Source organism: Triturus cristatus, chromosome 7 (assembly GCF_964204655.1).
Source record: "Triturus cristatus chromosome 7, aTriCri1.1, whole genome shotgun sequence".
In the NCBI taxonomy this organism is placed as follows: Eukaryota; Metazoa; Chordata; class Amphibia; order Caudata; family Salamandridae; genus Triturus; species Triturus cristatus.
In genome coordinates, this window is record NC_140590.1 from 505,835,491 (window position 1) to 505,858,258 (window position 22,768).

Genomic DNA, 22,768 nt, shown 5'->3' on the forward strand with positions numbered 1-22,768 from the left:
TGGAACTGGAACTCCTGGCCACTGTGCACTTTTTTGACGTCTCTTGAAGTCATGAATCAAAATGCTTAGGCTAACTTGTAGCCCACACCTCGAGCACTGAATCCAGTGAAGGTTGTTGGCCTGGTCATTCCGAGTGACCCGTGGGCCGCCATTTTGTGTCTCATCTTGAGGTCCCTTCACGATCCATGGTCTGTTGACTAGTGGGTCACTGAGGGGGTAACTTTGTATTTCCTTGGGCTTCCCTGGCTGCTCCAGATGTGCCCTGACTCCCTACCAAGTGGTGAGTCCCACAGACCTTGCTGTTCTGCACCAAAGCATTTTTCTCGTTTCTGTGTGGGTTGCTGTTGCCAAGGCTTGTTGTGTCCAATCTGGGCACCGACACTACAGCACTCAGCATCCTTTGTGGGACAGCTCGAATCCAGCTCCTGGTTATCCTCGATGCCTCCTGGTCCTCTTGGCTGAAGAGTCAAGCTTCACCTCTTTCACCTGAAATCACCCAACATCGGTGGGCATCTGCTCATCACCTTCCTGGTCATTGGCTAGTGACCCAGACTCTGTCCCCTCTGCTTTCAGTTTCTTCTCATCTTCGATCCAGGCATGGATCTCTTCGGACACTTCGCATCTTCACGGCAGCAGCACTTCTTCGCCAGCTCCCATTGAAATAGACGACGCGACCCGACCCGACACCAAAAGACACCTATGCACCCCGCTTCCCTGGGTGAGGTAACACGAGTACTCCGGTGCTCCCGTGGGTGCTAGCCCTAGAACTTCCTAAGTCCAAAAGGGTTTGGTCCTGACTCATTTCTAAGTGTCCCTAATCTTTAAAAATCTAACCACGACTTTCCCCATAGAAGCTAACAGGAGCTTGCGGCTGTGTTCACACACTGCACACGGCCCTCGTGGGTCCCCTGTGTCACTACCTTGGGTGGTTCCTTGGGGTCCCAGCGATTCTACAGGCTCTAGGCCTTGTGTCTAGTTAAGTTGTGGTTCTTATACCACTATTTTAGTATATGGTTTTGCTCGCCCCTAGGGCCTGTCATGTATTTGTGCTATTTTACTGTAATTATTGAAGTGTAACTTATGTGTTTTGACCTCTAGTCTCATAAAGAGACTAGGAGGGTGTGTTTAGTAATAAATACATATATTTTATATATATACCTGGTGTGGATATCTTTCATTTAGTGACTCAAGAGATTATAGACTGGTAAAACAAGCTGCTTTACATTCCTTCAAGACTTAGCCTGAAGGCTGCTCTCCATAGCTACCACTAGGATAGCTTTCAATAAAGGTTGTCTTTAACCTATAACAAAGAAGGGGTTGTTTGGACTGATACAAGGTGCCTTCTATAACTAATCGACAGCATATATCAGGCCAACGTCTCACAAAGAGGAGCTGAAAGAAGCAAGAGTAGTTCAGAAAGAACCAACAGAGGTGCAGAAAGAGCCAAGAGGGGTGCAGAAAGAGGTAGGAGAGGTGCACAAAGAGGCAAGAATGGTACCAAAAGAGGCAAGAGGGATGCAGAAAGAAGGAAGAGAAGTGCAGAAAGAAGCAACAGAGGTGCTGAAAGAGACAAGAAGGGTGCAGACAAAGGCAAGATAAGTGCAGAAAGAAGCAACGGAGTTGTAGAAAGAGGCAATAGAGGTGTAGAACGAGGCAAGAGAAATGCAGAAAGAAGCAAGTGAGGAGCAGAAAGAGGCAAGAGAGGTGCAGAAAGTGTCAAGTGAGGTATAGAAAGAGGCAAGATATGTTTAGAAAGATGCAAGAGAAGTGCAGAAAGAGGCACTTGAAGAGCAGAAAGAGGCAAGAAAGGTACGGAAAGAGGCTCCAGAAGTGCAGAAAGAGGCTAGAGAAGTGCAGAAAGAGGCAAGAGAGGAGCAGAAGGAAGAAAGTGAGGTGCAGAAAGAGGCAAGTGAGGTGCAAAAAGAGGCAAGAAAGGTACAGAAAGAAGCAATGGAACTGCAGAAATGGGCAAGAGAAATGCACATAGAGGCAAGAGAGCAGCAGAAAGAGGCAAGAGAGGTGTAGAAAAAGCAAGAGAAGTGCAGAAAGAGGAAAGTGAGGTGCAGAAAGAGGCAAGAGAGGTGCAGAAAGAAGCAAGAGAAGTACAGAAAGAAGCAACAGAGGTGCTGAAAGAGGTACGAAGGGTGCAGATAGAGCAAGCGAAGTACATAAAAAAGCTATAGATGTACAGAAAGAGGCAAAAGCGGTGCAGAAACAACCAGGAAAGGTACAGAAAGAAGGAAAAGGAGTGCAGAAAGAGGCAAGAGACGTGCAGAGAGAGAAAGGAGGGGTGCAGAAAGAGGCAAGAGGGATGCCGAAAGAAGCAAGTGAGGTACAGAAAGAGGCAACAAGAGGTACAGAAAGACACAAGAGAGGTATGGAAACAAGCAAGAGAATTGCAGATAGAGGTAAAAGAATTGCTTAAAGAAGAAACAGAGGTGTGGAAAGAAGCAAGAGAATTGTAGAAAGAGGCAAGTGAGGTTGAGAAAGAGTCAAGAGAGGTGCAGAAAAAGGCAGGAGAAGTGCAGAAAGAAGCAAAAGAGGTGCTGAAAGAGACAAGAAGGGTGCCGAAAAAGGCAAGAGAAGTGCAGAAAGAAGCAACAGAGTTGTAGAAAGAGGCAATAGAGGTGTAGAACGAGGGAAGAGAAATGCAGAAACAAGCAACCGAGGTGCTGAAAGAGGTGCGAAGGGTGCAGATAGAGCAAGAGAAGTACATAAAAAAGCTATAGATGTACAGAAAGAGGCAAGATAGGTACAGAAACAGGCAGGAAAGGTACAGAAAGAGGGAACAGAAGTACAGAAAGAGGCAAGAGAGGTACAGAGAGAGAAAAGAGGGGTGCAGAAAGAGGCAAGAGGGGTGCCAAAAGAAACAAGTGAGGTGCAGAAAGAGGCAATAGAGGTACAGAAAGTGGCAAGTGAGGTGCAGAAAGAGGCAAGAGAGGTATAGAAAGAGGCAAGATAAGTTTAGAAAAATGCAAGAGAAGTGCAGAAAGAGGCACTTGAAGAGCAGAAAGAGGCAAGAGAGGTACAGAAAGAGGCTCCAGATGTGCAGAAAGAGGCAAGAGAAGTGCAGAAAGAGGCAAGAGAGGTGCAGAAGGAAGAAAGTGAGGTACAGAAAGAGGCAAGTGAGGTACAGAAAGAGGCAAGAGAGGAGCAGCAAGAGGCAAGAGAGGTGTGGAAAAAGCAAGAGAAGGGCAGAAAGGGGCACACGAGGTGCAGAAAGAGGCAAGAGAGGTGCAGAAAGAAGCAAGAGCAGTACATAAAGAGAAAGGTGCAGAAAGAGGGAAGGCGAGTGCAGAAAGAGACAACAGGGGTGCCGAAAGAAGCAAGAGAGGTCAGAAAGAGGCAAAAGAAGTGCAGAAAGAAGCAACAGAGGTACAGAAAGAGGCAAGAGAGGTACAGAAAGAGGAAGGAGGGGTGCAAAAGATGCAAGATGGGTACATAAAGAAGCAAGAGAAGTACAGAAAGAAGCAAGAGAAGTGCAGAAAGAAGCAACAGGGGAGCAGAAAGAGGCTAGAGGGTTGCAGAAAACGGCAAGACAAGTACAGAAAGAAGCAACAGAGGTGCAGAAGGAGGCAAACAAACTGCAGAAAGAAACAAGAGAGTTGCAAAAACGGTGCAGAAAGATGGAACAGATGTGCAGACAGATGCAAGAGAGTTAAGAAAGATGGAAGAGGGATAATGAAAGAGGCAAGAGGATGCATAAACTTGCAACAGAGGTGCAGAAAGAAGCAAGAACAGTGCAGAATAATTCAAGAGAAGTGAAGAAAGAAGCAACAGAGGTGCTGAAAGAGGCAATAGAGGTGCAGAAATGGGCAAGAAAGGTGTAGAAAGAGGGAACAGGGGTGCAGAAAGAGGCAAAAGGGATACATACATTTGCAAAAGAGGAGCAGAAAGAAGCAAGAGCAGTGCCGAAAGATCCAACAGAGGTGCATAAAGAGGCAAGAGGGGTACAGAAAGAGGCAAGAGAAGTGCAGAAAGAAGCAAAAGGGGTGCAGAAAGAGGCAAGAGAACTGTAGAAAAAGGCAAGAGAGATGCAGAAAGAGGAAGGAGAGGTGCAAAAAGAGGCAAGAGGGGTACAGAAGGAGGCAAGAGGGGTATATAAAGAAGCGCAGAAAGAAGCAACGGAGGTGCTGAAAGAGGCAAGAGGGCTGCAGAAAGAGGCAAGAGAAGTGCAGAAAGAAGCAAAAGAGGTGCTGAAAGAGACAAGAAGGGTGCCGAAAAAGGCAAGAGAAGTGCAGAAAGAAGCAACAGAGTTGTAGAAAGAGGCAATAGAGGTGTAGAACGAGGGAAGAGAAATGCAGAAACAAGCAACCGAGGTGCTGAAAGAGGTGCGAAGGGTGCAGATAGAGCAAGAGAAGTACATAAAAAAGCTATAGATGTACAGAAAGAGGCAAGATAGGTACAGAAACAGGCAGGAAAGGTACAGAAAGAGGGAACAGAAGTACAGAAAGAGGCAAGAGAGGTACAGAGAGAGAAAAGAGGGGTGCAGAAAGAGGCAAGACGGGTGCCAAAAGAAACAAGTGAGGTGCAGAAAGAGGCAATAGAGGTACAGAAAGTGGCAAGTGAGGTGCAGAAAGAGGCAAGAGAGGTATAGAAAGAGGCAAGATAAGTTTAGAAAAATGGAAGAGAAGTGCAGAAAGAGGCACTTGAAGAGCAGAAAGAGGCAAGAGAGGTACAGAAAGAGGCTCCAGAAGTGCCGAAAGAGGCAAGAGAAGTGCAGAAAGAGGCAAGAGAGGTGCAGAAGGAAGAAAGTGAGGTACAGAAAGAGGCAAGTGAGGTACAGAAAGAGGCAAGAGAGGAGCAGCAAGAGGCAAGAGAGGTGTGGAAAAAGCAAGGGAAGGGCAGAAAGGGGCACACGAGGTGCAGAAAGAGGCAAGAGAGGTGCAGAAAGAAGCAAGAGCAGTCCATAAAGAGAAAGGTGCAGAAAGAGGGAAGGCGAGTGCAGAAAGAGACAACAGGGGTGCCGAAAGAAGCAAGAGAGGTCAAAAAGAGGCAAATGAAGTGCAGAAAGAAGCAACAGAGGTACAGAAAGAGGCAAGAGAGGTACAGAAAGAGGAAGGAGGGGTGCAAAAAGATGCAAGATAGGTACATAAAGAAGCAAGAGAAGTACAGAAAGAAGCAAGAGAAGTGCAGAAAGAAGCAACAGGGGTGCAGAAAGAGGCTAGAGGGTTGCAGAAAAAGGCAAGACAAGTACAGAAAGAAGCAACAGAGGTGCAGAAGGAGGCAAACAAACTGCAGAAAGAAACAAGAGAGTTGCAGAAACAGGCAAAAACGGTGCATAAAGATGGAACAGATGTGCAGACAGATGCAAGAGAGTTAAGAAAGATGGAAGAGGGATAATGAAAGAGGCAAGAGGATGCATAAACTTGCAACAGAGGTGCAGAAAGAAGCAAGAACAGTGCAGAATAATTCAAGAGAAGTGAAGAAAGAAGCAACAGAGGTGCTGAAAGAGGCAATAGAGGTGCAGAAACGGGCAAGAAAGGTGTAGAAAGAGGGAACAGGGGTGCAGAAAGAGGCAAAAGGGATACATACATTTGCAAAAGAGGAGCAGAAAGAAGCAAGAGCAGTGCCGAAAGATCCAACAGAGGTGCATAAAGAGGCAAGAGGGGTACAGAAAGAGGCAAGAGAAGTGCAGAAAGAGGCAAAAGGGGTGCAGAAAGAGGCAAGAGAACTGTAGAAAAAGGCAAGAGAGATGCAGAAAGAGGAAGGAGAGGTGCAAAAAGAGGCTAGAGGGGTACAGAAGGAGGCAAGAGGGGTATATAAAGAAGCAAGAAGCGCAGAAAGAAGCAACGGAGGTGCTGAAAGAGGCAAGAGGGCTGCAGAAAGAGGCAAGAGAAGTGCAGAAAGAAGCAACAGAGGTGCAGAAAGAGGCAAGAGAGCTGCAGAAACAGGCAGAAAAGGTACAGAAAGAGGAAACAGGGGTGCAGGAAGAGGCAAGAGGGATACAGAACTTTGCAAAAGAGGTGCAGATAGAAGAAAGAGCAGTGCAGAAAGAATCAACAGAGGTGCAGAAAGAGGCAAGAGGTGTGCAGAAAAAGGTAAGAGTGGTGCACAAAGAGGAGCAGAAAGAGGCAAGAGAGGTGTAGAAAAAGCAAGAGAAGTGCAGAAAGAGGAAAGTGAGGTACAGAAAGAGGCAAGAGGTGTCCAGAAAGAAGGAAGAGATGCGCAGAAAGAAGCAACAGAGGTGATGAAAGAGACAAGAAGGGTACAGGCAAGAGAGGTGCAGAAAGAAGCAGCCGAGTTGCAGAAAGAGGCAATGGAGGTTCTGAAAGAGGCAAGAGAGATCCAGAAAGAAGCAAGCAAGGAGCAGAAAGAGGCAAGAGAGGTGCAGCAAGAAGAGAGTGAGATAGGTATAGATAGGTATAGAAAGAGGCAAGGTAAGTGTAGAAAGAGGCAAGAGAAGTACAGAAAGAGGCCTTGAGGTGCAGAAAGGGGCAAAAGAGGTACAGCAACAAGCTCAAGAAGTACAGAAAGAGGCAAGAGAAGTACAGAAAGTGGCAAGAGAGGTAGAGAAAGAGGCAAGGTAATTGCAGAAGCAGTCAAGAGAAATGCACAAAGAGGCAAGAGATGCAGAAAGAGGCAAGAGAGGTGTAGAAAGAAGCGGGAGAAGTGCAAAAAGGGGCAAGTGGGGTACAGAAAGAGGAAAGAGAGGTACAGAAAGAGGCAAGAGAGGTGCACAAAAGAGGCAAGAGATATGCAGAAAAAAGCAACGCAGGTGCTGAAAGAGGCAAGTGGGGTGCAGAAAGGGGCAAGAGAAGTACAGAGAGGCAGGTGAAGTGCGGAAAGAAGACCATGAGGTGCAGAAAGAGGAAGAAAGGTGCAGAAAGAAGCAAGAGAAATGCAGATAGAGAGGCACAGAAAGAAGAGACGTTTGTGCACCATTAGTACCAGTTTAACACCCACATTTTGCAGCACGTGAACATTCCATCCTTGCAAAGGGCCTTCCACCAAGCTGTAACACATGACCCTTCCTATTTTGGGACATTTGAGCCATTTGAGCTAGAAACAAGGCTTTTTTTGTTCAAATCTGCAGATTAGGCAGCAGATGATGGAATATTTGGCAAATGCGGAGAATATTTAATTATGTAAAAATTGGTGCAGCCAAACAGTCACATAATTCCAGTGGCCCTGCTCATACCTCCGACTAGGTCCAGAAGTGCTCCTCAGTGGTTCCTTCTTATTTTGTGTCTCATTGAGTTTATAGTTTAGCTTCTAAGGAAACAAGGAAGACTAAACCTGAGGTTACCACTCCACAACACAGACTACAACACCACATAATTAATCTCCAAAACACATAATCCCACTCCACATAATTCATATACACTAAATACCACATACTTTCAATTCACATAATTTCACTGCACAACATACCACATAATTCCACTATACACAACGTACATCCAATCTACACCAAAAAACATTAGTAAAAATATTTTACATTTACAATGCCTATAGCTCTAACTTTCGCAAATTTCGTGTTTGCAGAGTGGTGCAGAAAGGGGCTGGGCCTCCCACCAGCGCTCAGGAATTCTGCTGCGTAGGACTTACAGGAGGTACCAGGAGGGCTTCTTGGCCCCCACAGTCCCTAAGGAGTAAAGTGAACTTCATCCCCCAACCAATTCTGTGCCAGGAGGTGCGTTTGCAGAGTGGTGGAGAAAGGGGGCGTGTGGCCTCCGAAGACCTCTTAGCAATGCCACTGTTTGGGACTTAGTGGAGGTAAAAGGTGAGGCAGTTGGCCCCCAAGGAGGTTAAGCTCTGTTGTGCCGAATGCTGAAACTCCACTCCCCCGTTGCAGTAGCCCTTCCCTTCCCCTAGCCACATGCCTCACGTCAGCAGCAGCGTGAGCGTCATAGAGGCAGCGCCAGTACCTGCACTGTACTAGCGAAATTGATGAGATGGAAAATGAGGAAACAACATGAGGAGTACAGTGTGTGGGGGCCGGTTGGTAGTAGGCCGGTGCGGCAGAACGCAAATGCCGCTTGGCAGATATGGGCACGGGGAGCGGGGAAAGCACCACAGAGGTAAGTGCCAATTTTGGGGGAGCCAGAGCCTGAGAAAACTGCACTAAAGGACAGGTTAAAGGTTACTGGACTTTTTAAAGGCTTGAAGGATTGTACCCTAAAAGAGCAAGAACTTGATTTGGAGATTGTAGAGACTGTGAAACCTTAACCTAAATCAAGCATTAGGGATGGCCCCCAAGAAACTCAAAAAGAACCTGGAGCATAAACTGAGACCGAGAGTGACCCTAGTTAACCAGAGTGGGCCCAAGAAGTAAGTGGAGAGAGCCCTGAGCCGAGCCCAGAGAAAGAGGCAAAGAAAAGAGCAAAGAGATGCATGGCCGTAAGCAAAAAACAGGGTGGGACCGCCTCAAAATCGCTAAAAGAATTTGTGGGGAAACATTTCAAAAATGTTTTCTCACCAGCAAAGGCCCCTGACATAGAAATAATAGAGGCTGCGCCGCTGAATGAGAGTGTGAGTAAAAGTGGGAACGGAATTGGGAACATCTCCCTACCGCTTAAGGATCACTCAATTGAATCATTAATTCTGGCCAATCAGTCTCTACAACTCTTATTATCGTCACCACAGTTGTCCTCTTCACCGCAAGGTCTTTTTATTTATGAACCGGAGACAGGACACCGGTATCTCCTGATTTCAAAGGAGGACTCAAGGATAGAAGAAGAGGATACACCTGGTAGAGAGCTAAGGCAAAGAAGAAAAGAAAAGCAAAGCCCGCTTGAGAACTCGAAAAAAACAGCGATAGAACAAAGCGTGGAATTGAATCTAACCTCTAAATTAAATTTGGAACTTTCTGCTATACCCGCTTCGTCGATGTTGGACCTTATGTTAATACTACAGAGAACTCTACAAGGGCTTCTAGAAGTCACGTTGACAAACAATGACATTTTAAAAGTACAAAAAAAATACCTAGCTAAGCTAGAGGGTGAGCTACAGGGGATTAGATGCCAAATACCTTCTATGGTAAGACCTTTCCCAGATACCGATCCACAGCTTATGGTAGAGGAACAGCCCGAACCAGCTGACTTATCTAAAGAAAAAACGGAGGTTTATATTTCAAAATGGCCAATGAGAGTAATAAAAAGAGGCGAGGTCTCTAGATTTAGGCCAGCAAACAGAGTAGGGCGAGTAAGAAGGAAACCATTAACAAAGGGGAGTAACAAGATAGTGAAAAGATCAAGGGCAGCTGAGGCGAGACGTGAGGGTAGGGTGCAAGAAATAAAGTCACTCAACCCCATCAGGAGTATAATGAAGAAGAAAATCCCAAAGAAACAAAACATAAGGGCGCAATTACATAGTAACCCAAGTACGCAGGAGAAACAAGCTAGGAATAAAACCCCAACTCAGCCTAAAAATCCTGTAAGTTGCCTGGGTCATGGCTACGTAGGAAGCCTTCAAACCGGAAATACTCGGGAGGTAGGAATTAGTAGGTCAAAAAGTCAGATAAATAAGGTACATATGATACAACAGCAGGCATTAAAAGGGGCAAGGAAGGAGGGTAAAGAGGATAAGTGGTTATACTTTGAACCAATACCAACAGGTAAAGGGGGTAAGAAGTTAAGGAAGAGGTTGCCGCTAAACAGCTCACAACTTCTGCAAGTGTTTGCCAAGTGCCCAAATTTGAAAGGTATCGGGTCAAACGATTTCAGACAAGTGGGACTTAGGCAAAATATAGAAGGAAAGGATGTGACCAGAGTACTGATGTACTCGGACCTGGTAAAGATTATGATTGAAAAAGCGGTGAGTGAGGTACAGAAAGAAGGGATACGGATACTATCCGAAGAGGAAGTGCAAATAGAAGGGAAAGAGTGGCAGGTTAAGAATGTTTTAAGGTACCATGCAGGATTAAGAAAGAGATAGGTAAGGATAATCGACACGGAAGATTAAGGAGTTGACTTGGGAAACCTAAAAATAGTAGTAATTAACTCAGATGTGGAAAGTTGGTGGGGAAATTGGAGCCAGGGATCATGCCACGAAGGTCCTTCAAACAGGTATACTGAGGGGCGTGGGGAGGAAGGATCCCTAGATGACGTTGAATAGGTAAAGGGCATGCCGCATGGCATAAGAATAGCCTCCTGGAACATAAATGGTCTCGGAGATCAATCCAAACAAGAAAATATAAGGGAATTAGGAAAAAACACCGAGATCCTCTATATCCAGGAAACTTGGCTATGCGGCAAGACCCTGACATTCGTTGGCTTCCGCCAGTTTAATCGTTTAGCAAAGAAGCAAAGATTTGGGTGCCCAGCTGGGGGAATAATGACATTGCTATCAACCAAAATAGTGAAAAAGGTGATCGAAATAACTGTAAAATGGAAATGGCTACTTGCATGTAGGGTAACTTTATCTACCTCTGACAAAAAGAATACAATGAAGCTGTTAAATGTGTATATGCAATGGGTTACCAGAGAGGAATATGTTGTCGAAATGGGGAATTTCAAAGATGATAAGGACACAATTTGTGAAAAATATGGTATGGATCTGATCATACTAATGGGCGATTTTAATCATAAACTGGACCCAAAGAAAGTAGATTTTTGGTTCCAAGAATTGCTGGAGGCTTATGATATAATACAAGCAACTTTCCCAGACTGTGTATCTACATTCAATGATATTCAGCTGGGAAAGTTTTTGGGGACTAAAAGCCTCTTTTGTCTAAACGGACAATCAACCTTAGACTGCCCAGCAAAGGAAACATTTAAATTAGGTTTGCAAAACTGCCCAATAGATTATGTATTTACGACACCCTGGTGCTTCCAACTAATTAAAGATTTTAGGATTACTAATAGAGAAGGGAGTGACCATAACCTCTTAGAACTAGAGCTCCTAGACGTACATTTGAACCCCTGTAATAAAGTTATTGAACAACAGGTGGGATACCCCAGGCGGATCACCACAAGACTAAAGGAAGAGTATGTAGCCCGGCTAGTAAAATTGCAGCAGAACTTAGATCTGGGCACAGTACGCGGCCAGAGCTTGGATTGGTATGTGGATAAAATTGAAGAAGTGGTCCAAAGCCTCAGCGATGGTCTGAGGAAAGACAAAATAAATGATAAAAGGAAGCAAAGAAAGCCGGAGAGACAAGGAAGGTGGTTTACAAAGAATTGTTTGAAAAAGAAGAGAGAATTGAGGGGCCCAGCACGTAGCCTAAGCATAAAGTATGATCAGGGTAAGGCCGATATCCTCATGAAATTAAAAAGAGAATATAAAATGTTAATTAGGAGGGCAAACAGAGAGTAAAAAGAAGACTGTTGGACAAAGCTGCTTGAGGCAATAGAAACAAAGAATATACGCCAGGTCTGGAAACTAATTCAATCAGCAGTGGATCGCCCTGCGACCACAATGAACTGTGTGGTAGAAGAAGCAGCTTGGGAGGAATATTTTCTGGAATTATATAGCCCAGGCAGAGAACCGGATGAGGGTTTGCAACCAGATTTGAGCGGTCTGGTAGCAGTCTTAAAAGCCGACTTTTCGGCCTCTGAAGTGAAAAACACGATAACATGTTTGAATCTAACAAGGGCAGCAGGTCCAAACAACCTCCCTGCCCTGATAGTTAAAACCCAGTTGGACTGGTGGGCAGAATTCTTTGCTAAGATTTTCCAAGTTATTTTAGATACTGGGAAGTTCCCTAACAATTGGAAGGGTGCAATTATAAGGCCCATACACAAGAAAGGCGATATGCAAGCCCCATAAAACTATAGATTAATTAATCTAATAGATATTGGGAAAAGATTTCTGCAAATATAGTATTAGGTAAACTAAAAGATTGGGCGGACCAGAACTCAGTGGTACCGGTTGAACAGGGGGGATTCAAAGAAGGTCATTCCACCATAGACCACTGTTTCGCCCTCTGGGAACTTCCCTGGAAGTCAATAGAACAAAAGGGGAAAATGTACTGTTGTTTCGTTGATTTCCGGGCAGCCTTCAACCTAGTGGATCGTAAGAGCTTATGGGAGTGGCTGATAAAATATGATATACCGGAAAGCCTATTGACCATCCTAAAGGAACTACATAGAGGGAACTGGGCCCAAGTGATAAAGGACACACAAGGGTCACTGACACAGAAAATAGCCATAGGAAATGTGCTAAGACAGGGCTGTGTCCTGTCCTCTTTGCAATATTCCTAGCCGACCTACCTGCAGCGCTGGAAGTAGAAAGAAGCGCAAGCCCCAGGAAGCGGAAGGAAAGTAGCAAGTCTTTTATATGCCGATGACCATGTGATAATTGATCAAACGGAACTTGGGCTCCAAAGGAAATTAAATGTTTTTAAATAATACTGTTAGGCAAAGTTATTAGTTGTAAATATGGATACAACGAAGATTTTATGTTTTGGTAAGAGAGATTAAACTTTTAGCTGGTATTTAGGACAAACAAAACTGGAAATAGTAAAAGAATATAATTACCTGGGCCTTTGGTTCGACAGCTCCCTAAAATGGTGTACTCACCTAGAAGCCCAAAAAACAAAATCTTTTTCATCCATCTGCGGGCTGAAAAAATGTAATAAGGACTATGGGGATATGTCGCACAAACCTATGTTAAAAGCTTATGAAGCTATGATCCCACCCCAAGTACTGTATGGGGCAGAAGTCCTCCTTCTAAGTGGTAAAGGAGAGTGGGATCAGGAGGAGGGTAAGGCCCTAAAAATGCTATTGTCCCTACCAAGCTCTGCAATGATCCAGGCAATTAGGATGGAGTTAGGAACAATAGCATGGAACAGCCAGGTCCACATGTCTTTGGTAAGATTCTGGAAACGCCAGGACCCAGGGGGAGTGCAGAAAATCTCACACTCGTGCAGCAAGGAGATCCGGCACAGCAGCTTAAAATGGGCAAATGAAGCGAGAAGGAAAATCCAGGTAATAACAGGGAGTTTAAATGTGAGCTCAATACAGCACCCCCTGGATGTAGAATTTACAAAGACGTCCCTCAGTTACCAAGGCATGGAGCAGTCAAGGAATAATGACTTAGAGTACCTGAGGAAGAAAAAAATCGGTCCAATGTATAATAAACTCCTGGGTAAATGCTGCATGGTATCCATGCCTAGAAACTCTGCAAAACCATGGGCTTAGGTGCGAAATCCTAAGGATACGAATTGGCAGTAACCCATGGTTAATGGACGGAAAAATAAAGTCAGAAATGTTACACTTAGGGGCCGATTCCGATCCGGGTCGGAAAGCACTCCGACCGAGCCGGATCCGTAGTGTTTTCCGACCGAGCCAGAGTCCTGCAGTCCGACCGAGCAAGTACGATGCGACCGTATGCTGTCGGACTCGGTTCGGTGGGACTCCCATAGAAGTCAATGGGAGCCGGTCGTACGACGTGTACATGGACGCCCATTGACTGAATGGGTACGTCACGGACAAGTGCGCCCCCTACAGTGAGTACGCGTCGGTGCCATCCGCACCATACATGCCTGTGTTGGAGAGACCCATGGGTCTCCCCCTGTGTCCGAGTCGTAGGGCTGCGGGTGACAGGGGGACCGATGCAGATCCCCAAACGCAACCATCCGGACGATTTGCGAGCCAGACACACTGCCTCGCACAGGCTGTCCAACGCGTGGCTCAGTCGTGAATCGCATCCATTGCACGCCACGGTTAGCTTACGACCGAGACGTACGGAGCGGTTCGGACCCGGAAACGAGTCGGTCGGTGAATTTCATGTAGCTCGCATCGTATTTGCTCGCTCATACTGCTGTATGAGCCAGGCGGAAAACATGAGTACGGCACGTAGTTTTTCTGGCCGGATCGTGTTCGGTGCCCTTCCGACCCGGATCGGAATCGGTCCCTCAGATGGAACATGCAAATGTGGCCTTGGGACCAAATCTGTAATCCAGCATATATTGCTAGATTGCCTTGCAGTTTTAGAATTGAGAAAATTGTTTTTACGACCAATATTTTTAAAATATGGAATAAGGTCACGAGCCCAAGCCATTGAGTTACTGACAGAAATGATAAGTCTTGACATTGCTATTGTACTAGGAAGCTACATGAAAGGCATAAATCGTTTTGTATGGGATAAACTTAAGCAAGGGTAGAAATTTTCTCTATTCTTAAAATCCCTTATTCTGAGTGTTAGAATCCGGGGTCTCTGGTTGGCACAGGTATGCACTTGCAACAAGCAGGGACCCTTTTCATCTAAGTCAGGGCGTAGGTTTACCTCTTTAAAAATAACCCCTGCTCACCCTCTAGGTAACGTGGCGCGAGCAGTCATGCTAGATTTCCAGAGGGTTATTAGGTTAAGCATTCAAGTTGTCCCACACAATAATCACCACCCCACCACACAAAGATACACGGCTGTATTTATATCAAAATAAAGTTCTTTATATAAAAGATTTCTTTAGGCAGGTTGTCAAAAATACAGTCTTTAACTTAAATAAGGTTCCAGTTACTCTTGAAGGCTTTCAGGTAGTCCACAGTTCTTAAAATGGCAAACTTGTACTTAAAATAGGCTTCTTAGGGCTTCTGTGTGCTTCGTAGCGCCTTTGTTATGCTTTGTACAAGTTTTTAGGGGTGTCTTGCCGTTTCTCACGCTTCTCGTGTGAGCGCGAATACGCTTGCCGTTCCTCATGCTTCTCGCGTGAGCACGCGTACGCTGGCAGTGAACCGTACGGACCGTACCTACGTGGGTACGCGTTGTACACGTTCAAGGCCTCCCGTGCCGAATCTCACGCTTCCCGCGTGAGCGCCGGTATTGCTTCTGACACTGTACGGACCGTACAGAGGTAGGGACGCACCGCACAAGGACGGTAGAGCCGGTACGGCTCGTACCAAGGCAGGTACGGGTCGTACCAAGGGGGCACAAGTCACAATACCTCAGATGCAGGTACGGCTCGTACGAAGGCAAGTATGGGCCGTACTACAGCGCACAAATCACCAATCACTTAGTTTACTTGGGGGCAATGTCGTGAAGGCTTGCAGACGTCTTTAACGAGTGTCCCACGTCGCGTTGTCGTCCTTTGCAATCAGAGGGCGGCGGTGCTTCGTGGCACACTCGAGGATGATCCCAGCCACACGACAGGGGTCAGAGGAGGTGAGAGCAGCTCCGTGGCAATTCTTAGTGTGTTGCAGCGTGATCGGCTTTCCAGGGGATCACCAGTGTGTCGCAGGTCCTCGCGGTGATCTCGGAGGCACAGGGTCGCAAAGGCTCGGTGCGTGGACGCTCAGGTTCCTTTCCTTGCGTTGCGAGCTACGGCTCGGAGGGGCAGGTACTTGCGGTGCTTGGACCAGGTAGACAGGTCCTCGCGGTGCTCTTGGTAACCCCAGGTGGCAGATGTCGCGGTGCTGAGAAAGGGAGAGAGGCACACAGGTTCTCTGGGGGTCAGCGTCACGGGATCGCTTCCAGCAGCTTCTCCTCTTCTGGGGGAAAGGTAGCGCCCACTGTTCCTGGGGCGCAGATCAGGGGGCAAGTTCACAAGCAAGCCCTTGGAGATTGTTTAAAAGCGCAAGTTGAATCAAAGCTTTTTCTGTAGTCTTTTCTTCTCCTTCAAGCAGACAGGCTCCCACTGCAGGCCAATCTCTCAGGCAGAGAGACAGTACTCCTTCTTCAGCTTCTCCAGGTCCTTCTTCTTCAGGCAGAGTTTCTTCTTGGCGCAAACAGGATCTGATGTCTTAGGAGCAGGGCTCCTTCTTTAATAGCACAATTCTTTTGTTCTTTGTCGCCAGGGGGCCGGGGCCTGGCTCAGTCCAGTTCTGGAGCACTTTGTTGTGGTGACTCTGCTCTTTCCTTTCAGCAGCAGGGCAGAGACATCAGCCGCTCCACAGGGGGCGGAGCTGGCATTGTGGAGGCAGAGCACAGGTCTATTCAGAGTCAAAGGTGTACTCCTCCCACCCATCCTGGTGTAATCTCTCTACCCACCACCTGGCAGCCAGCCTGTCTCCTGGAATTCCCCAGCCCTGCTCCTTTACTGTTACTAGGCAGAACACACACACACAGCAGTGGTGGACTGAAATGGCCAGGTCAGTAAATACTAACTTTCTAAAAGTAGTATTTACAAACACAGGATATTAAAATAAACTTTACTAAAAGAAGGATTTTATTATCCTGAGTTCAGGCATACTAAACTTGACTTTCTACCATGCTCTCTGAGTCCACTGGGATTACAGCGTGTAGTAATTCCAGCAGCCCATTCTGGCTTATGGAGAGCAGGTAGCCTGCAATAGTGAAAAACGAAAATGGCTGTAATTCACTATTAGGACATGCCACACACATCAGGTGAGGAAATATGAATTTTTATGGTCAATTGTGTCCCCTATCTTAGACCCCAACGGCTCCATGTACATGCTACAAGTACATGTATGTTCCCTCCACTTCAAGCTATGAAGACGCAAATACATATGCGTCCAACGTTAACATGTCCTCTTTCAGATCTGCCATGAATGGGTCAGATATTCCGTTCCTAAGTATGCTTTGCCACCGTCTTTATATGGTATACTTTTCACGTTTTCCAGCTCTGGCAAGGTAGGCCCTGAATTCTGCCATCGAGCCTTTTCCTGCTTCTGCCTCTGAATGCTCCAGCCTGGACCTGTATCTGTATCCATGACCTTTGTCTTACTTCCTGCGCGGCTAACGGTGCCTGGCCCGGCCTGTTGCCTGCCAAGACTGTATTCAGCCTTCAAGTTATCTGCTCCGCTCCTCGAGAAATACATTCCTGTCTAGTAGTTTAGGTAAACATCCTTCCAGCTGCAGAGCAAAGGGCCCGGCCTCACTGTCTCCGTGCAAGTAATTCATGGCTTCTGTTGCCATGGTAGGCCCATGCCCCCTCGCATCTCATGTAGACACTTAGACGCTTGTACACGCACTAGCAGTCAGTATAGAATAGCCTCTGCTTGAGAGACCTTTCCTTCCAGATAATATAGTTCCTTAAACACAAGATATTAGATACGATTTGGGATTAGGTTGTTCTGACATCTCAGACTTCTGTCTCCTCATGTAGGGCTAAATGTCAAGTCCCCTTCACCCTCTAGTTACACGTCAATCACACGTCATGCGGCTGCGCGCGCATCTCTGCCATGTATTTCTGCTGACATTGCAGGATTCTCTTATGGATCCACCCACCTGTGACATCCTCTTAATGACGTTTCTAGTACACGCCTTTATGCACGCCTATTGTAACGCCTTTTTTATTACGTAAGTGTATTCTTATCTTTCCTATCAGCTGTTACGCCTCCTGCATCTGTCTTTCCTGTAATGCATTTACTATATATATTATAACCTGTCAATAATGTATTGCCGATCCCTTCCTGAACCTTCGTGGTGACGGAACCCGATTGCCTGGTTCGAACCAATTCCTTTGTAAGGAATAAATTCCCTTTTATAACCTCAAATACCACGGATTCTGCCTCTTATTTTTACTGAGTTATTCTTATTGAATTTTACCGCATAAATTAAGTCTAGGTAATTTAAATTTACCACATAATTGGCGCCCGAATAGGGACACCTCTCACACCCCACGCGCCGGAGGTGCGTTGCAGACCCGGTCTCCTGCCACAGCCGGACGGACAACTACGCGTACCCGCAGGATTTCCTGTATCTCCCTCAGGCCAACGGGGGCGACTGAGGCTGCGATCAACACCCAGACGAGGCGGTGAGGAGTGCGGAGAATCCCGACCAGAGCCTAGCTGAGAGAGCAAGATCCGAGGTATACAGAGGCCCACCAGATTCCGAAGTTCCGAAGTATCTAAGTCACGAGTCGAGTCCAGTCCAGTTTGGTCTAGTCCAGTCTAGACTTCCGAGGCCTTCCGTTCCGTGCTTCCCGGTGAGTACCGTTGCTGGGGACGCATCTAGACGTGCACATTGGTTTGTGCCGGTCAAGACGGGTTTGGGTACACAGATCCGGTCTGCACTGTCTCAGCAGTGTATCTGTACTCTTTAGCAGTACATCCAGTATATTTAGTATTATGTCAGTAACTAGTTTTATTCTAACTATTATTGTTCGTTCTAAAATGTTTTGATATGTTTTAAATGTCGTGGTATGAGTGATTGTTCGATCTTCATTATTGTGTTTATTGTATTAATTGTGTTCAAGTCCGAGTAAGACCCAAGTAGCAAAGTTCAAGATGCCGTTATTCTCGAAATTAAGACAGATAAAAACTAGAAAAGGGATACTCGAGGAAGCTGTTCCCATTCCACCTAGGGACACTCCAGGGTACTTTATGTACCATAAACATGGCCTAGATGCCGTATTATATTTAGATTTATGGGTGGACTACACCAAGGATTTAGCAGAGAGTCAGAGATGGCCCGCTGCTGGGACATGGGATGCAGATTGCATCATGAGAGTAGAAGAAGTATTATGGTAAAAGAAAGCCAGACAGTCACAGAAAGATGCCATTGAACTATGGCGTAAAGAATCGCATAGACGCACAGAGAAAGCGCTCAGAAAAGAAGAGAAAAGTAGGGAGAATTCAGACAAAGCCCGAGAAAACATATTAATTGACGAAGGTATCCGAGTAAAAACAGAACAAGTAGACAGACAACGAAACACTCTTATGAATGGTATGTATCCTCTTCTGGCCGAGGGTTTGCCTAAGGCCACCCTGGAGGTACCAAAAGATCTGCCACCTCCATTACTCCCGATTAAGGTACATCCCAAGACCGCAAAGGACATTTTCCTTTCTTCTTATTTAGACGATGCAGCCCCCGAATATGTTAATGTTGCGCATCAACGCGCATCACCTGTTGACAACGCTCAACCCCAAGATCAGCTGCCCCCACCTCCGCAGCAACAAACTCCTCCTCACGTTTTAAACGTTCCACCTGTTTCTTCAGTCCTTCCTGCATCTACACTCTCTACCCTACATCCAACAAATCCTTTTGGACTTGGCACCTCAGGAGGTGCGACAGGAGGTGCGACAGGAGGTTTTTCCACGCCACCGCCAGCACCTAGGTTGACTTATAGGGATTTAGCACACCAACGTACACCCCAAACAGCTAATGACAAAATATTTAATGAGCCTCTTACAGATTGTAGATATGATCCAGTGCCCGGTAAACACGACAGAATGTTGCTATCATCAGTACGTTTACGACGAGTTTCGACCTATCTAATGACGCTACCAGGAATGATTGGTCATCTAGACAAAATATATCACTTTATCCAAACAGGGGAAGGTCCTGAAAGTATTGGCGAGGCCATGGAATACCAGAAAGTGGACATGCAAAAATTATTGTTACGCTTCTTCATAAACTGCTTGATCAGAAACAGAGATAGGCCTGAGGTAGATCCGGAGGAAATGCAAGTACTTACCAGATGGGGTCAGAATATAGCAGACGGAAAACATGATAAACAGAAGAGTATAGAAGTTATGTACCGAAAGATCAGAAAAGAAGTAGAACGAATACATGAAAGAAGATTAGAAGCAGATAAAACTGAATCAGAGGGAGAGGAGGAGGAACAGACAGAAATGACCACAGGACAATTAGAATTACCAGCTAGAGAAACGATAGCTTATGTAGGAAAAGGAAGATCTTTTAATAATACAATGCGTCCGATACGTCCAGAATGTAACAGAATTTTTCAAGCAGCTATCCCAAATCCAAAGACCCCATAACACTTATTCCAGGCTACTGATAAATTACTTCGAGAACGAAGGGGGTACCATGTGCTCGATTCTATGGATGAACAAGAATTAGCCAGGTCAGCAGTACAATGGGCTGACAGTTCTGAGAAATACAGTGATGATGCGCTAGCACACACGTTTCTGAATTTTACACCCGACGAACAGCGTTTAGCTAGTATATACATGATACAACATCTCCTTATATTATATAAAGGCCAACACTCCGATCCTGGTCCCCTACCTGATATACTGATAGAACTACTCATGAATAAATGGAGAGGTCTAGGTACCGATCTAATTAAAGTAATTCTAGAATATCGACACAGATATAGTGCCTTTTTGTGTCCAGAACATGATTCAGCTCCCTCCATGGAAAGAAAAATGTATTACATAGACAGACAGAATCCCTTACGCGAAGTACACCCAGTTAGGAATGATGATAATACTTTTAGACGCGTGTTGGTGTACACGCCCATAACTAAAATAGAACTATTGGAAATGAAAAAATTAGTGCCCAGCCATGACAAAGATCCAGCAGGTTTTCACCGTGAACTAAAGGACATGTTACTCATGGGTGATTATACCTATCCTGACATTATGAAAATATTAAAAGTATTATTGCCTGCCGGTATTTACGAGAAACTCAAAGAAAAAGAGTGGGAGGTGGGAGACCAAAAGATTGATTGGACAGCATTAGAAAACGAAGAAAATGCCCGTACTGCAGGCGTAGGGCTTGGGGACAAAACTAAAGCATTACCAGGATTATTAGTACAAGTATTGCCACGTTTATTAACTACGAAAAAGGAAGACTGGGGAGCAATATCAGCCTGCAAACAGAAACCCGATGAAGACACTAGTGATTTTTATTCCCGATTTGAAAAATGTTTTGGTATTAATAGCGGCCTGAAAGCAAGTAGCGATTCATATCCACATCTTTTTGTAACGAAACTAGTTGAAAATTCCTTGCCCCAGGTTAAAAACAGAGTATTGAAAGTTGAGAGCACTTGGCAAGCTAACACTCCATCACAAATGTTACAAATGTTACAGTATCACCAGAATAGAATTAGAGAAGAACAAGAACACGAACAAAGACGTATGAAAGACACGAAAATGAAAATGCTCGTCGCTCAGTCAGTTCCAGCTGACAGTCATAAGAAGGGTGCGACACAGTCCAATAATTCAGCGGTTCCCGTTAAAGGGACATGCAACTATTGTAAACAGCCAGGTCATTATATAAACGATTGTGCAGTTCTGAAACATAATATCTCTACGGGTAAAACCAAGGAGAGACCACGTCCGCCTAGACAGGATCAGATCCAACAACAAGCACCTCAGCATGTACAGCCTATGCCGGTTCCACAACAGACCGTAGCGGTACCACAGCCACAGCCTATTGCCGCAACACAAAACACGACACAACAGATGTACCAGTATGCCCAAAATGACTATCCAGATTATCAGCGATACACATGAAATAGCCTAGAGAGGGAAGTTGGCTTACCCCTTATTGAGGTTCCTGTAGATCAAGAGGGTCCTTATGTACAGAGTCAAGTATTAGGGAAAGACAGAAAGTTTTTACTTGATACAGGGGCAAGCAGAACAACTATAAGTCACGACGAGGTTCCAGGGGCACCCCTCTCAGGCTCACAAAATGTTTCCCTTGGATTTTCAGGAAAGCCTACTATTAACGAAGTATCGCAACCGCTGCCTCTTACAGTTGGTCCATTGACACGGACTACCGATCTATTGCTTACAAAATCATGCCCAGAAAACTTGCTAGGTATAAAGACATTGAAAGCTCTAGGAGCTGTAATATGTTGTTCTCCGGACGGAGTACGACTATTTTTGCGTGACTTTAAAGGTCACTACGTGTCAAGAGACATGGATCACCGGTTACAGAATCTACCTGCACATTTATGGGCACAAGGTCCCACTGATGTAGGTTGTATGCACATTACACCATATCGAGTCACACTCAAAGCAGGAGTGGTATTACCACGAATGCGACAATACAAGTTACCTCCAGATGCTGTAGTGGCTTTACTGCAAATCATTGACGAGCTCATTGCACAAGGAGTGGTTGTGGAAACCGACTCCAATGTATGTAATTCTCCGATCATTCCGATTCTTAAACGAACTGATCCAAAAGCACCCCCAGTATATCGATTAGTTATTGATCTGCGCGAATTGAATAAATGCATTGTACCACAATATCCCGTGGTCCCAGATATCTCTTCATTACTGACAGCTATTGATTCAGAAGCAACGTTCTTTACTGTAATTGACCTCAAGAACGCCTTCTTTAGCGTCCCAATCGATCCGGAAAGCCAATATTTGTTCGGATTTAGTTTAAATGGACGAAGCTTTAAATTTGCACGCGCACCTCAAGGATTCACAGAAAGCCCCAGCATCTACAGCCAAGCACTGAAAAGACAACTTGACAGTATCCACATGCCAGTTAACACTGCACTGCTTCAGTATGTCGATGATCTGCTGATCACCGCTCGAAGCGAACCCGAATGTGAAAAAGCATCATTGACGGTTTTACATTTTCTGGCCGACAAGGGGCACAAGGTGTCCCCTTCGAAGCTGCAATTCTGTGTTCAGCAAGTTGTGTACCTTGGGCACTTGCTGTCCAAGGGGGGAGACAGCTCACACCTGATCGCATCCAGTTAATTGTAAACATGCCACCACCCAAGACACAAAAGGAGGTACGGGCCTTCATAGGCCTCACTTCGTACTGTAGGCAGTGGATCCCCCAATATGCATTTCTAGCAAAACCACTCATTCAGTTGACAACCCAGGAGGCAGCGACATCGACTGTCCTCCCTTGGACTCCAGAACATACACAAGCTTTTGAAGACTTAAAGAAAGCCTTATGCCAAGCACCTGTTTTAGCGACACCATGTTACAGTAAGCCTTTTACACTTTTTGTTACAGAACGTGAAGGTACTGCCTTGTCAGTACTCACTCAGGAACAAGCAGGATCACACAAACCGTGTGCTTACTTTTCTAGCACATTAGATCCCGTAGCTCAGGCTCTTCCTGCGTGCCTGAAATCAGTCGCAGCGACAGCTTTAGCGATCAGACAAAGCGATTCCATACTATTAGGACATCAATTGACAGTACAAGTACCACACGCAGTAGAGGTTCTCTTGAACCGGACACAAACACAGCACTTGACTATAGCACGA